Source organism: Euprymna scolopes, chromosome 29 (genome assembly GCF_053919585.1).
Source record: "Euprymna scolopes isolate OS-2025 chromosome 29, ASM5391958v1, whole genome shotgun sequence".
Taxonomy (NCBI): Eukaryota; Metazoa; Mollusca; class Cephalopoda; order Sepiida; family Sepiolidae; genus Euprymna; species Euprymna scolopes.
Window position 1 is genome coordinate 82,434,610 of NC_136510.1, and position 18,049 is coordinate 82,452,658.

Genomic DNA, 18,049 nt, shown 5'->3' on the forward strand with positions numbered 1-18,049 from the left:
TATCGACGGAATATATGCAATGGAATTAACATTGATTCATTATTTGATGCAATATCTCCGCACCTCCAAGGATTCTGGATTTATTCTACCAATGAATCTTTATATAGCCGACGAGGACGACCATTTCGTATGCCCTTCGAAATAACGGTATGGGACAACCAAACATTCTAGATATATCGGATTACTGGTTTTTCCCCTGGATCACTACTCCTCCGACCTGGCAATAATATCCCGGAAAATAATGAACTCATTCTGATAATGTATTGATAATAGGTTGAATGAAATCCTTTTTTTTCTATGACTCTTATTCACCATTCAAATAACATTTTCAATATATGTGCTGAAAAGCAAAATACTTGTTTATTCATAGCTGAACATTTTTCTAATTGCATTTCATTTCCTCGGATTATGTGTGCCATAATTGAAAATCCATGGATTAAGGAAATAAACATACTTTTTCTCTATATATTCCTTGTTTCAAACAATAAATTCTTAACTTAAATTTATGTGCATATATTTTGATTCACAGAATTTAACTTTAATCATTAAACTCATGTATATATATATATATGTATATATATACATATATCTATAAGCATATGTATATATATATATCTATAATATAAAGCTGAATGCCTGTGTGTGTATGTGTGTGTGTGTGTCTGGTCACGAATAGGCTCCTATATGGTTGACCATTTAAAAAAAAAAACTGATTACATATAATGATAGAAGATGTATCGAGACACAGGAATGGGTATGTTTGATCTGGCAGAACGGTGGTTCATTAAAATTGTGGGGTCTGCGTTCGCGCCTGGTCCACAAAGTATGGAAATAAAAAAAATTAAAATTAAAAAAAAAACGTTTTCAAGTGTTTTTGATATAGATGTACATAAGAATACTTTGATTAGTATGTTTTAACTTACATGGATATGGTATAATAAAATTGTGGGGTCTGCGTTCGCGCCTGGCCTCCATAGAATGCAAATAGGCACAAACTTCAATAAAAACTTTTCATATCTATCTGCGTAAGTATGCTTTAATAATTATGTTTCAGTTTGGAGAAATATAGTATAATAGAATTATGGGGTGTTCGTTCGCACCTGACCTCAATGGAATGGAAATATGTCACAAAGTTTTACAAGGTTTGTTAATATAGATCCACAGAATATTGTGATAAGTGTTTTAGCGTGAACAGGTATAGTATAATAAATTATGGGGTTTATCTATTTTATTTTTACTTTCATCATATTTTGCTTTGGTTTTGATGCCCCCAAATTCGAAGCTATCTCTTTACAACCCTTCCTTTTCATAACCTATCATACTTTCATAAATCAGAGTCCATTTTCTGTAGGCTTTTTTTGAACCCAGTCAACGACGGGTACTTTTGCTAGTATATATATATATATAATATATATATATATATATATATATATATATATATATGAATTTAAATGTACAGTTAAATTTTCTTATATGCTTACATACTTCAATATTAATATTTAGAACGAAACTGTATAATATCACAAACATGTTATGTAAAATATTGGCACACGCTAACTATAAAGAATTTTTACAAAAATGTTCTTTCGCCTATACATTCTATCGATTTTTGTTTAGCTATATTTTATGGACTTTTAAAAGTGTCGCCACTCAATTTTTCAATGTCTATATTCGATCTTGCCTAGAGCACACACACCCATTATAAAGAAAAAATAAAACAATTGGTCGTTGAACTTAAATCACGAGAAAATTAATCTCGTTATAATTGGGCACTTAGAAAAATAGATTCTTCTTTTCATGGATTATCTTTATATATTATCTATTGTATCATGTTCATCCTATACTGTCTACATTGTGCAGGTCAGCTTTTATGATCCTGAATTTTGGAGATTACGGTGATTACTCGTATCATAGTAAGATTATTGTTCGCTATTCGAGTGTTCTTTACGCAACGTTTCGCTCCATGTAACCATTCCACCTTCTTTAGGTGTAGTTTTCGAATTCGTTAATCTTGCTGTCGAACTCGGGCATCTGCACGGGATTTCGAACGCGGTGTTGTGGACTGAACCTTCAACGTCCACAAGAGTTTAAATTACAACTAAATTTTACCAAGTATTTTGATCATTACGCCACAGTATACGTATAGCTGCTGGAACGATGGACATGCTACGCCCGTACATGAATTATAAGCTTCTCTTGGTTTTTTTTTTCTTCCAGATTACCGAGTTCGAGAGAAATATTCTCGAGGCTGAGAAGATATTGTTGAAGAAGACCGACTAAAGTTAAAAATATTTGTATTGTTCCATTTGTTTCCATTTCACACGTAATTTTACATTTATTTTTGTTTTATAATATATATATATATATATATATATATATGTGTGTGTGTGTGTGTAGGTGTGTTTGTGTGCGTGTGTATATATATATATATATATATATATATATATTTCTGTGGAAATATTTTTCACATATATTTCTTTTTTATATATACAAATCATTATTTAAGAAACTCAATGTAATTACAGAGCATTACATATATATATATATATATATATATATATATATATATATATATACGTTTTATTTTTTATTACCGTATTTTTCTGCTTAATTACATTATTGTTTCAGCTACGCGACCGTTTTTTGGCCGTCATGTAGGATCCTCCAAACGGTCGCGTAGCTGAAACAATAATGTAACTAAACAGAAAAAAAAAATCTTCTCTTCTCTTCTATCTTCTTCTATCTATCTTTCTTCTTCTCTTCTCTTCTTCTTTCTATCTATTCTTCTATATAAATAAAATTAACTCATTTTTTCCCGTCTGATTTTGACATTAATAGGATTAAAAATCAAGATATTTCATGCAAATATAATATGCACAAACGGCAGAACAATATCTGAGGTGTGTTATAGGCTTATTATTTCTCAAATTCCTCGATAATCTTAGATTTCTATACTTTTTCTGCTTAGAAGTCACGGCCAAAATCGGTTAAGATCAATGGAAGTGGTAAAATATTTTCTCTCTAATAAATTCCTCCTACCCCTGCCACCACTTAACACCGTTTGGGGATGGTTCACAGGGAACAGTCGAGAAGAGAACACCGGTATGGCTTCGTAGTTCTTTCATGTGAAGTTATTTAAAATCACTAAACTAAGCGGCAGTGCTCTGTGGCGTAGTGGTTAGCGTGCTGGACCATTCACATTATATTTTCACGTTCGCGCCGACCTACCGTAGTCGTTTTTTTTTGTTTGTTTTTTTCCTAAACAACTGGAATGGACTTTTCTTGGTGGTCGAACTGTTAACGTTGCAGATGTTTTTTTGTTTTTTTTTCACACTTTATTTTCCTACTTTTACTCATGACTCCGGGTTTGATCCTTCCTACTTACCTACCATAACATTTTTAAAACTCCCCCCCGTCCCGGAAACAAACACTCTACAACAGTATTGAGTACTTTTTCAGGTTTTTATTATTTACCATTTCTACTATATATATATATATATATATATATATATATATATATATATATATATATATATATATATACCCACAATGAGATGAGTTAAATCACGTGACTTAATTTTGTGGTTTATAAGGAGATTATAGTTTAATAAATGTACTATCAGTAAAAGTACACATGCGAAAAAAATCTGTGGAACTTATTTCAGGCAGATCGTATATCGCTCTCTACGTTTTTGTGTTTTTGTTGTTGTGGCATAAAAACATCGATCTAGTTTACGCCAAGTGTCGTTAATTGTATGAAGAGATTAAACAGACGTCGTAATTTGAACCCAGTTATCAATAAAAGCTTTGTAATAACTTCAGATAATATTTAGTAGATGAATACCCGTCCCAAGTCAAATAAAATGAATTTCTCGAACAGAACATTTCCACACACAACATTTACGGTCGCGTAACAAGGAGACCTGACATTGCCCGCAATTGAATGAGGATTTACGAATGTCCCAGAATTTTAATACTTTTATTGTCAACGACATCGGCGAAATCGCCCATTCCTCAATCCAATCAATTGATTTCCTGGTCTAGACGGGGTGCAACCGTGGAGTACTGGGAGGAAGCTTCACATGCCTCCCGGAAGTGACTGGTCCCCTGTAATAGTAATCTACATTACACTATAGAGAATCTACTGTTGATTTTGTGAAATCATTTTATATAATGGTTTTAATTAAAATTTAAAATGCAAAAGTCAAATATTATGGTTAAATTGTGCTCTAAACAGAAATATTAATTTCGAGCGCGCCTATGTGTCATCAAAAAAGTTACTTTTGTTTACTACGCCCAGCCATTCTGCTTATGCGGAGATAAAACTTCTCAAATGTACTTGTGATGATTGGCCGTATAAGCGCGGTAAGCTTCGTTGAAATTGGACTGTTCCTTCTTTAATCGAATTTTGTCGATTATCGATTTTCGAAATTTATCAAAGTCATTCCGAGACAAATTCTACCTAAGAACACTTTAAGACACATTAAGTGCATTTGTGTGAAACTTTAAAAAAAAAGTCGGTCCAGCAGTTTCGGAGTTTTATAGGAAACGAACTCACACACATCCACACACATCCACACACACTCACACACAGACACATACAGACACAGCGCCTATTTTAGTAAAGATTACTAATATTTGAAACGAGGATATCATTTGTGTAAACGGTATGAGTAGAATCCTCATACTTGACCGAAATTGGTTGTATGATTTTCTTACAAATAATGTCTGAAATTTAAGACTTAAAGTAAACGGGTCTTAGGAAAAAACAAAACAAAAAAAAACCCTAAAATTAAAGTCATTTTGCTTAAGTTGTGCCTCATGTTAGGAATTAGATTTACTGAAAATTGAGAAAATATTTGAATTCTCGAATAAGTGACTCCTAAAATTATTTACAAGGTGCCTTCAATAAGTTGTCATGCTTGTTTTTGTACACGCATTTTAAATCGTCGTATACACGGGAAAATATGTTACTGCTATACATCTTATGAGATGGTTGATAATTTTTTTTATGATTTCAGGTTCAAATAAACAACTACAACAGGAATTGGAATATAACCTAATTAATCCTGATTTCACAGCTGGTTAATTTCAAAAATGCAATCTGAACGTGAGGACACTTTAGAAAAACGATATGCGATAATATTCTGTTTTACACTTGGATAAAGTATGGAATATTAAGAGTGCTTTTGGACCATTTTAAATGAATCCAGCAAAATTTGTTGAGTGGCATCAGAGATTCAAGGAAGACATAGCCTGTGAGATCTGCTGAGAATTGTAGAAGGAGTAAGGAGGTCAGAACACCAGAGTTGATTAGCCAAATAGGGAATTTAATGGATAAAGACCGTCGTGTATCCATAGAGGCAATAAGTGCACAGTTTCATATCAGTGTGGGAACTGAAGATGCGGAAGATATTCGCGAAGTTTGTCCCAAGGGTGTTTAATACTTGTCAGAGACTATTTGACCCAGATGGGTATTAATACATTTCCTTGCCTCCCTATTGTTTAGAACTTGCTCCCTGTGACTTTTGGTTATTTCTCAAGCTCAGGGAAAACAATAGAGGCTGTCGTTATGAGGCAATTGGGGAGATGAAAAGAGATGTGCCAAGGCTCACTAATACGCTCACATAAGACGATTTTCATGGGGTCTTCCAAGGGCCGTTGCAATGGTATAACAAGTTCATTGCAGCCGGAGGAGATTACTTCGAAGCAGACAGACTAACATTTCATATGTTTACTATCAATGAAAGTACCCATACAAAAAAGATCTGGAAATTTATTGAAGGCACTTCGTACATCTCTACAAAGAAAATGAATCATTTGGAATATTAAACAATTTATACTGATATTGATATAAACCGCAGCGACCCTTGGCGTAAAGGATAAAGTACTTAATAAAATTGAGTTGTAATTTACGCTCTTCTGTAAATTACAAGTTCAATCCTCAGTGCGGGTGAAACTTGCAATACAGTTTCGAATTGCTAAGGGATTCTACTCAGTCATAGCTGACGGAACGAGCGCATTCCACCTCAGTGGGTAACGTCAAGGGTTTCGTCTGAAACTCCTTGCAGATTCCTGAGTTCGACAGAAAAGTGTTCGGATTGTACGAAAAAATTCTCCGGTTCGACAAAAAGATTCCCGCGTTTTACGAGGTACACCTGAAAAGGTATAAGGTTACATCGACCACAATGTTGTGCAAATAACACTCAAGATGAGAACAGTAGTCAGAAGAAAGCAACAAATATGAATAATCAATCCTCATCGCAAAAATTTCGAAACACAACAGACAATATAATAAGTAAATAAAACTTTAAACATGAGCTTCGAAAAAAAAAATAGAAGTCGTTAAAAATGAAGATCATAAAAATGGACATGAGACAACTCCCGGACAACGCTAGACTGATATAAAATGTAGATAAAATTATACAATTAACTTTCTGTTTATTTCTAGATTAGAATAAGTCGTGTTTCTTTCTTTTTTTCTTTTTTTTTACACATTATTAATACATTTACGAAGTTTACACTTAATATATTTTAAACTTTATTTTTGTCTTGGTATTAAATAACGCCTTTGTGTCTAGCAAGCATCACTTTATATTCATCACATCTTCTCACTCGAAATTTATATGACGTGATAGATTTGGTTATGATTGCTATGTAAATTTGCCTTCCTATTTGTCTAAATATAATACGCATATATTCAACATAAACAATTATTTACATAAATCGATCAAACGACAACTCAGTCTCTCTTTCTTTCTCTCTCTCTCTCTACACACACACACACACACACACACATACACACACACACACATATGTATATTAAAATGCCGCCCGGCGTTACCCGGTTGAGAAATATGCAAAATTATTATATTTTAGTTAATGCAGATTTCTTGTTTATTATAAATAGAAATACCGTAGGTATTAATTGTAATTTAAAATTGCTTTTAAAAATTAGGTTTAAAAAAATGAAACCAACAGTGGCATGTACATGCAATTAAAGTGTTTTTTTTTCAACAGTTAATTTCCTGTAAATAAAAAGAAATACTCGAGCTAAGATCGAAACAAAACCTAAAGACAGTGAGTCAAGTACGATAAGCATTAGGTGAGCTTGACATGATCTTTAGGAAGAGTTTTCAAACGGACTTACTCTTAACATAATTAATCTTAATTGATCTTGAGAACGATTCACGCATGCGCATTCGAGAAACATTTGACAAACGGAGAAAAATAAAAAATCTCCCACGCACCAATTTTTCAATTTTTACCCCCCCCCCTTAGCAAGCCTTTGTTTCGGATGAAAACTGATTAACACATTTTCCGCATACCTGAATATTCTATGTACCAAATTTCAAGGCTGTAGATCAAATATTTGTTGAGTGGATGTGTTGAGAAGTGTCCCCCATACACGTTCTTACTATATATATACATATATATATATATATATATATATATGTATATATATATATATATATATATATATAGATAGATAGATAGATAGATAGAGAGATAGACAGAGGGGGGATAGATAGATAGATAGATAGATAGATAGATAGATAGATACAGAAAAGAGTTTTGCATTTTAAAAATTGAATAAATAAATTTGTAAAAAAGACGCGGCAACAGTTATATTTCATGATGTTCTGTAAACATTATTATATGACCTTTTCTGCTTGCGACCTCTTGAAACGGATGTGTTCATTTTTTTCTGCCTTTGTAATAACAACATAACCCAAGGAAGTTCAGCTCACTTCCTGCTGAAACTGAAATGTTATAAGGGACATAATTACGGATAGCACCGGATACTAAACGGTGTATAAAAGAGCGTCTTGCATTGTCTTGGAGTCAGTTAAGTGGCGCGCACTAGTCCGACCGTCTCGCGTCTTACACTCTCCAAGTGTAGTCAGGATTAACCAAGCTCCCAGGACGAGCGTTCCGCTCACACACGTTAAGTTACCTTTTTCCTTTACCTTCATTTACGCGTATATCAACTTCAAGGCGAGCAGCCATTTTGTATTGTGTATTTATTCGAAGTACGAATAAACCTTTTTGTTACGCATTCCACTCGGCGTATTTTGTCATGTTATTATATACCGTCAAAACGGGATATAACAGTTGGCGACAAGGATGATTCTTATCTCTTAACAGAGATCAATTACCGTACTAATAGGACTGTGTACTATTCAAATTTACAAGGATTTCGTTACTGAACACGTACGGCAAAGAACTATTCGAAATTGTCTTATATAAAGTACGGATTTCTCCGATATGAACTCACGGAAAGGTAATAAAATTGTACTTGAAAGATATTGACAAGGTAAAGTGGACTTTATTTATATTTTTTTGAAGAAAAAAATATGTGAGGAACGCAGGCGGAATTCGAACCCGGCACCTTTGGATTACGTTTTTTGAAGAAAAAAAAAAGAACTTTTACGATTTTTTGTTTCTCTTAATTAAACAGACTATTGTTATAATTTATTTTTTTTTCTTTCGTGCAACCGTATTTTTGTTGAAAAACAGTTTGCTCATTTTCGGGCATTATTCGTTGTGTAAATTTGAAAAGTATTATTGTGTAAAATTACGTTGAGGCAGAATTACTATTGCTAAATTGTATGAACTGTGTGGAAATATTTATTCTTGCAAGACTTGTTGCTAATTGGCGAAAAACGTATACTTACGAAATTTTGTGGAATCATTGTTGTAAATTTTAGTAAGACATTTTTTTTTAAATATGGAACAATTGGCTGAGTTGACGAAAGTGCTAACTCTTAGCATTCAGGAACAGTAAAAAATGACACAACAATTCTTAGTGCAACAACAACAGCTGCAACAACAACAGCAAGAAATGACACAAAAAACTTTAGAGGCACAACAAGAACAAACAAAAATACTTCAACGCCAAATGTCGACTCAACAAAAGAATTTGGAAAAATTAATTCAAACCTCGACAACTGAGAAAAAAACGAATTTTTCTGCAGAAGGTATTTCTAAATTCTTTGTCGGAATTTCACTACTCTCCCGATACTGGCGTTACATTTCCAGCATACTATAAAAGGTATGAAACAGTTTTTACAAAGAGGTGTTCGGATTAGACCGACGAAGAAAAAGTCACGCTGTTGCTCCAAAAACTGGGTACTGACGAAAACACTAAGTACGCTAACATAATTTTACCCAAAAAACCGGAGGAAGTGACATTTGAAGAGACAATTAATACGTTGTCTAGAATATTTGATAAAAGAGATAGCCTTTTCCACTCTCGATATAAATGTTTGAATTTACAGAAATCGAAATCTGAAGACTATTTAGAGTATGCTTGTATTGTAAATTGCTTATGTGAATCATTTAAATTAAATGAAATTTCTGCGGATTTATTTAAATGTTTAATCTTTGTACAGGGACTCACAGAACCAAGGGACAAAGATATCAGATCCCGGATCCTGACAATTATGGAGTCGGGCCCAAATATAACTTTACAAAAAGTTACCGAGGAATGTCAACGTCTCATTAATATCAAGAGAGACAACACCCGCATTGAAGAAAAAAGCGTTTACAAGGTACAACATGTAAAAAGGCAAAGGACCCCTAGAACGTACAAGACCCAAAAACAAAGGACCCCTAGAATGCACAAGTACCAAAATTGTGAATGTTGCGGAAGTACGAGACACACCAAAAAGACCTGCTGGTTCAGGAATAAGATATGTTACGAATGTGGGTTCAAAGGCCACAAGGGAACGTACTGTGACCAGCAGAAAAAACGAAAGACTGACAAAGTGAATGCGCTTCGCACAAGGAAAGAGAAAAGTTGCGAAAGGCGTAAGTATGTCAGTGTTCACATAAACGGACATCCTGTAACATTACTCCTGGATAGTGGTTCGAACATCAGCATCATAGATGAAGATATCTGGAGAAGGATCGGTCGACCCGAACTAATGGAAACCAGCAAGATGGCGAGGAGTGTGTGCGGCAAAAAGTTGGAATTTAAAGGAGAATTGAGGTGCAACGTGACATTTGATGGTCAGACACGCACACCCAAAGTGTACGTGGTTCCAGGAAGGAAAACGAGTCTGTTTGGAGTGGATTGGTTTGTCCTGTTTAACTTATGGGAGCGACCAGTTAATTATTTTTGTAATAGGTTGAACACAGAGAAAGCAAACCAAGTGGAAGACTTTCTGGACGATGTAAAAGCAGAATTTCCAAGGGTTTTTGCTGAAGGACTTGGACATTGTGTGAAAGTAGAAGCCAAATTTGAAGTGAAGAAAGATGCCACCCCAGTGTTCAAACCTAAAAGAAATGTACCGTTTTCATCGATGGACGCAATCGAGAAGGAGTTGGAAAGACTTCAACAGTTAGAGGTTATTGAAAAAGTTGACCATACGGATTGGGCCAGCCCGACGGTATATGTGAAGAAAAAAAATAACAAAATCAGGGTCTGTGCGGAGTTCTCAACAGGCCTTAATGACTGTTTAAAGGACCACAATTATCTCCTTCCGTACGCAGAAGATCTATTCTCAAAACTAAACGGAGGAAGAATTTTTTCCAAGATAGACCTCTCAGACGCGTACTTGCAAATCAAGGTCAATGATGACTGTTCAAAGTACCTGTGCATTAATACGCACAAGGGTATCTTCAAGCTAAAGAGGCTTCCTTTTGGCTTAAAGGTCGCCCCTGCTTTGTTTCAACGGATAATGGATACGATGCTCGCAGGGTTGGAATTTGCGATGGCATACCTTGACGATATCTTGATAAAGAGCAGTAATTTGCAAGAGCACAAGAAGCACGTGAGAGAAGTACTTAAGAGAATAGAGGGGTTTTGTTTCAGATTGGGTCCGGAGAAATGCGATTTCTTCATGAAAAGGATCAAATACCTGGGTCAAATAATTGACGAAGATGGACGAAGGCCAGATCCACAACGGACCGAAGCAATTGATAAGATGCCTGCCCCAGACTCAGTATCAAAACTACAGTCATTTCTGGGAGTGGTAAATACTATGCGATATACATCCCTAATGTACATAATTTGAGAGCTCCTCTTAACGAGCTACTAAAAAAAGGCAGTAGATGGAATTGGACAAAGGAATGTGAATCTGCTTTCCAGAAAATTAAGAAATGTTTACTATCAGATCTGGCATTAGCACATTTCGATCCAGAGAAAGAGAGTGTACTAGCAACGGACGCCAGTGATTACGGAGTTGGTGCTGCATTACTCCACAAGTATGAGGATGGAACAACAAAAGCAATCTCTCACGCGTCAAGAACTTTGATTGCAGCTGAGAAAAACTACAGCCAGATTGAAAAGCAGGCTCTCTCAATAATATTTGTAGTCAAAAAGTTTAACCGTTTTCTCCATGGACGAAACTTCATATTACAGACGGATCATAAACCACTAATCACGATATTTGGATCGAAGAAAGGCATCCCTACGCATACTGCAAATCGACTACAGCGATGGGCGGTAACTCTCTTAAACTATCAGTTTAAGATGGAGCATGCGTCATCAAAAAAGTTAGGACACGCGGATGCACTGTCAAGGTTGATTCCAAAAAGAAATGAAAGTTTCGAAGAGACAGTAATTGCAGCTCTTAAAGATGAAAGCGAATGCTCAAATTCAATATGCAATATGATCCGTGAACTCCCGGTAACTCTAGAAGAGATTAAAAGAGAAGCTGCAAAAGACGTTTTTATAAAGAAAATGAAAAATCAAGTAGGACGGACGGAAAGAAATAAGATGGCAAGAGAAATTACACCTTTTTCCATTTGCGAAGATGTGCTTATGTATGCCGATAGAATCGTAATTCCACAGGTATTACGAAAAAGAATGCTAAACGAATTTCACACAGGTCATCCTGGCATTTCAAGGATGAAATCCCTAATTAGAGGTTACGTGTATTGGCCTGATATGGATAAAGAGGTGGAAAACTGTCAAAGCGTGCAAAGGATGTCAATTAGCAGCCCGAGATCCGCCTGTAAAAACGACCCCGTGGCCAAAGACGGACTTGCCCTGGTCACGACTGCATATTGATTATGCCGGACCCCTGAAAGGTTTTTTTTTACTTAATTGTAGTGGACTCTTTCTCCAAATGGCCGGAGATATTCAAGATCAGACATCCAACATCAAGGAACACTGTAAGTGCACTTGACGAAATTTTCAGCCGGTTTGGTGTACCAAAGACCATAGTGAGTGACAATGGTACAGCATCCACAGGTTACGAATTTAGAGAATTCTGCAACTCACTGGATATACAGCACATCACGACGCCTATTTACCATCCTAGATCGAATGGGTTGGCAGAAAAATTTGTAGACACATTTAAGCGGGTATTAAGGAAAAACATGAACATTGACACAGATGAGCGGACAATACAAACATTTCTAGCAGTCTACAGAGTAACCCCAAATCCAAACAATGATGTAAATTCATCCCCTGCAGAACTTATGTTCGCCAGAAAAATTAGATCTATTTTCGATAGACTTCTACCGGATAAAAAGAAAGTTACCAGAAAAGAAAACTTTAATGTAAAGTGCTATTCCCCAGGAGATCACGTTTATTTTAAAAATTTTCAGAATGGAAAAAATCATTGGGTGGACGGTATTGTTAAGAAAAGAATTGGGAACATGTTCTATACTATTCAAGGTCCCAGTTTTGTCTGTAAAAGACATGTTAATCAAATCTGTTCCAGAATTTCGGAAAATACAGAGGAAATTCCAATGGAAACGTTGTGCGACACATTTGACATTCCAAAACCGGTGTGTATACATGGACCCATGAATGTATCCCCTGAACATACCGCACGGCCTGAACAGAATTTTTTACCAAAGGAAACTCTGACCAAAAGGAAGAGCACACGTAAAAGGAAAGTCGTCAGGCGTTTAAGTCCTGATCCTAAACGGAAGCGATATTAAAGCTAAAATCGGGAAGATTTCAGCTTCAGGGGGAGGTGTTATAAGGGACATAATTACGGATAGCACCGGATACGAAACGGTGTATAAAAGAGCGTCTTGCATTGTCTTGGAGTCAGTTAAGTGGCGCGCACTAGTCCGACCGTCTCGCGTCTTACACTCTCCAAGTGTAGTCAGGATTAACCAAGCTCTCAGGACGAGCGTTCCGCTCACACACGTTAAGTTACCTTTTTCCTTTACCTTCAGTTACGCGTATATCAACTTCAAGGCGAGCAGCCATTTTGTATTGTGTATTTATTCGAAGTACGAATAAACCTTTTTGTTACGCATTCCACTCGGCGTATTTTGTCATGTTATTATATACCGTCAAAACGGGATATAACATGAAACATGTAGGCAAATACGTAGCCAAAAATGATTGCATAAAAATATCTATTGTAGCAAACATAGTATAGTGCACACATATATAAGGCGATAGCAGAAACCGTAGAAAATAGCCTCCGATCTGTAGCTGAATTGGACCGTAAAAGGATATTAATATTTACTGCTCCTTTGTCTAACTTTCTTTGCTTTAACAGTTCCAAGCGAAATTCTCAACCACAGATAGCTATGACTAATAGAAACCCTACATGAGAGCGTATTCTTCAAACTCTTCAGCTTAATATTCACAGGCAAACTGAATCGAAACAAATATATTGAGGACATTGCCAAGACCGCTGCAAAAAATCTGATATTCCTATTTCCTGCCAGAAAAGTACACCCACCTGAAAGTGTTCTGCATGTCGAGAAAGTCACAATTCGCCAATGCATGGAGTTCTCTGCCACATCTAGACTAGTGCATTTGCCGCCAGTATCTCCTTTCTAAACAGAAGCCAAACAAAGATTACAAACCTATTAGATCTCGCACCATCAACCAAGCTATAACCTCTGTACCATCGCCGGAATGCTGCAAGCCTGTATATGTTTTACAAGTATTTTAATGGAATGTGTCCCGATTAACAAATTGCACATCTACTATCTGGACGAATATAAATTTGACAAATCCGTCTCGCAGAAAAATCCCATTCATTTGCCGTATAGGATACTGCATAATCATGTTGGCACACTGGATTACTGAAGTTAAGCAACGTTGAACCTGGTCAGTATTAAATTGGTGATTATTTGGGATTTCCGTCTGTTGTATGTGCTCTTCGTTTATCTCAGAATTGTTTCCACTCGTCCTGGACTTCTCCTTGCCAATGGACTCAAACAGTGCAGATCCAGGAGAGGTGTGGTTGGATATTGCACAACTCTTGCCTCATAATAGCACACGCACAGCTGCCCCTAATTGGGGATTTCCTTTGAATTTTGAGACTGAACGGAGGCAATAAATGACTGTAGAGGATCCTATATACCGAAAAGTTTGTTTATTTTTCCATGGACCGATAGACTTTAGAAATTCCCTCTCTGTCCCCTGCTTCCCTCACTGTACTAACTCCCTTACTTCTTTGGTCTAAATAGAAATATGTCTTGTTAGAATTTAACGAGAGTAAAGAAAACGTTGACTATAATGCACTAGTAAAATAATATTAAATAAATGAAAAGCGTAACAACTTTCTTTAAAACAAATTATGGAGTATTTTCTATCGATTTACTAAATCGATCTTTAGTTTGTTATTTTTTATTCGACCTAACTGCAAATATTTCTTTCATAAATTCTAAACGGCATCTCCATTCGTTTTGCTAGAGGCACCTACCATGATGAATGAATAAACGACCATTCATCTTTAAAATGCCTCTCTGTAATCATACACATAGACAGTAGATTATTATTTCCATCATTTGTATATATATTTTTTCTGTATGGCTCTGTTTTAAACATCCTGTTTCTATTTTCTTTTATGTGACTAGTTGGGAGGGGGACATCTGGCTTTGCCCGAGCGTAAAATGTGATTTTAAAAGTAAAAAAAAAGTATTTAGGTGCCATCAGCTAGAATCGAAACTGTAGCATTTAAAGCTGTTGACGTTACCACTGCACCAACGTTACATTTATATGAAATGATTAAAAATTAAACTGTAAAAATAAACCAAGGCGAATGTACAAAACGTTTATCGATTTTAAAATTTTTGACCCATTTTGGACCCATAAAAAAACTATTTTAACCGGCTAAAGATACGTAAGAGAACGGTCCATGAAAAATGAAATAATTTGAGGCTCCTAGCACCGCTCTGGGAAATTTAGTTTCGGGGGAAATAGATTTCGAAAATATGGAGACAGACAGACAGATAAACATATAACTGTTTAGATATTAGATATGAGTTTCTTAAATCTGAAGTCGCCACTGTATGTCGAGATCGACAAGCGATATTCAATTGGTAGCGAAGTTCTAAAATAATCAAAGAAGATTTGTCTTTCAGACAATACGCATGTTAAAAATCTAAAAAACAGAAACAAATACATTAAAGACACTGCCACAACTGCTGCAATGTAGGCAAATTTTCACTATCGGATCAGAAAATTGCTTTCACCTGAGAGTTTTATATATCTCTACAAAATTATCATTCGCTCATGCATATGTGTAGTGATTGTTGCCACATCTGGGCTGGTTCATCTAGCTTTAACTTTTCACTCAAATAAGTCCCCAGCATAATAGACCCTACACTATAAACCAAGATCCGTGTAATGTAAAATACATCCCGAAATAAAAAAAATTGTTGAGAAGTTTTAAAGTTCTTGAATAAGAAGCAGACAAACGCGTCAAAAAGTACGTTTAAAATTTCTGTTGTGTGTACGCGCTTACCTTCTAAGTGGCTAGGTTCACTGGATAAGTAGCACACTGTCCAAACTGAAAGCACGCAACTAAATCTATATATATCTATAAAAGTGAAATTGTGTGTGTGTGCGTGTCTGTGTGTATATTTCCCTACCAAACTATTTTGTCAATTTTCAGTCTACAGACTCGAGACTTGATATAAGTGATATTGAGATTTGGGAAAATCTTAATAATCGGTTTTCGGCCAAAAATTTGGCTGTCAAGCGGTCAAAGTTCAACGATCTGACCTTTGAAAACTCTACCAAACTCCTCACCTAATTTTTGGTCTAAATACTCGAAATTTTAGATGTAGGTTCCTTGGACATAGATCAAACATTTTTATTTGATTTGAGCCAAAATAATAAATGTTAAGGAGTCAAAATTGGGGTCAAAGTTTAAAATTTTTGACCCCTGCTGTTTCTTCCAGAGTACTCGGCCAATTTTTGGTGTAAACATTAGAAATTTTACATAAAGTGTATTCAAACATAGAGCAAGTTTTTAAATCGATTTTTGGTTGAGAATTTTACTGCCAAAGGGGTTAAAGTAAAATAATTTGACCTTTGCGGTCTCTAGCAAACCATTCAGCCAATTTTGGGTCTAAACATTTGAAATTTACATAAAGGAAATTTAGACCATGGACCAAGCTTTTTAATCAGTTATTGAGCGAACATTTGCCTACCAAGAGGTCAAAGTTGAAAGAGTTGACCTTTTCAGGCTCCATTTAACTCCTCCGTCAATTTGGATCTAAACACTTTTAATTTTAGATGTAGGTTAGCTGGACATGGGTCAAACATTATACATATGCACATAAAGTTATGAACAGTAGATAGGGTCCGAGCAAAGCCATGTTGAACTCCTTGTTAATTTATAAAACTCTCTTTTTAAAAAAAATCGAGAAAGCTGCATGTTCACATCACGTTAGAGTTACCACTTTTAAATGCTACTCTTGCTTTCGGATAGCATAGTTTTGGTGATAGAAACCACTATTTGCCCATGCATGGAATATTGTTATCACATCTTGGCTGGTGCATCTCTCACTAGTTCCTCAGCTCTAGCATTGGTTAGTAAAAAAAGAATCGCCAATCTAATAGATTCAGCACTGTCAGCCAAACTTCAAACCGTGTTCCATCCCCGAAATGTGGCATCGCTCTGCCGGTCTTACAAGTACTTTAATAAGTTCTCGGACGAACTAAAAGCACTAGTACTCCCTCGACGTAAATACCGCCGACAAACCAGACAAACTTCAAATAAATATTCCTAGATGCTGTAAAGCCTTCCACTCAAATATATGTTTCTTTTGAATGGCTAGACTTTGAAATTCCCTCCCAGACTCTTGCTTCCCTGACTATACTTATTTGCAGACGTTCAAATGTAATGTGAACAGGCATCTCGCTTCCCAACTCCCTACATTGTATCCCCGCGGATTTGGTCCATATTCGTAGCCCTTTACGATTTATTGGCACTGTGCATTGTTTGGGGTTAATAAACACTAAAAAGAAATCTATTCATGTAAGTAAATTTACGAATAAAATGGATAAACACGTGAATGCTTTAAATAAGTCACATATAAGCAACAGCTTACTTTACACTAGGAATTTTGGAATGATAGCGAGTAATTATGAATTAACAAACGAAATATATTTATATCAACAATTTTACAGAAATGTAAAATATACTGTGAAAGACCAATTTTATACAATTTCCTCGTTTTTGTTACTAAAACATTATTAAATGAATGCTAGCTGTTAAATAATTAGATAATTAGCTAAAATAACGTTAGCCATTTTTTTTTCAGAGTCAATTCTCCCCAAAAAAACTCCAATGAAATTCTCAGCGAACGTCTCCTTTTGTTTTCTGCATGAAAAAGAAACTTTATTTCTATAGCAAACACTAGACGAAATGCGACGATGTTATTGAAAATGTTACAAAAATAGCAAAGTTGTTTTTACGCAATTCAACTGTTTGCTATGGAAAGAAACTTGTTCTGACGTCGAATGCAACTGTTGAACCTTGCTTTTTTTTCGATATACGAATATGAAGGAGAAAACTGAATCCTGCAACGACAACAGCTGTTTGATGGTTCGCTCGAAAAAGTCATCTGCTTGTATTCAGGGATAAAGCTAAATATAAAGAGAAAAGAAATATAGGTATACAGAGAAACAGTTTGCTGATATTTTTGACTTGTAGTACAGAGACCCTACATTTTAGTTAGTGCTTAGAACAGTTGCTTCATCAACATCAATAGCTGCGTAATATTGTCGTAAATATAATGTCATATCGCGTATAGAAATTGGCCTGAACTTATATCCGTTGTGCTTTCTCGACACCACACTTCACTACATACAGAATTGGTTACTAAT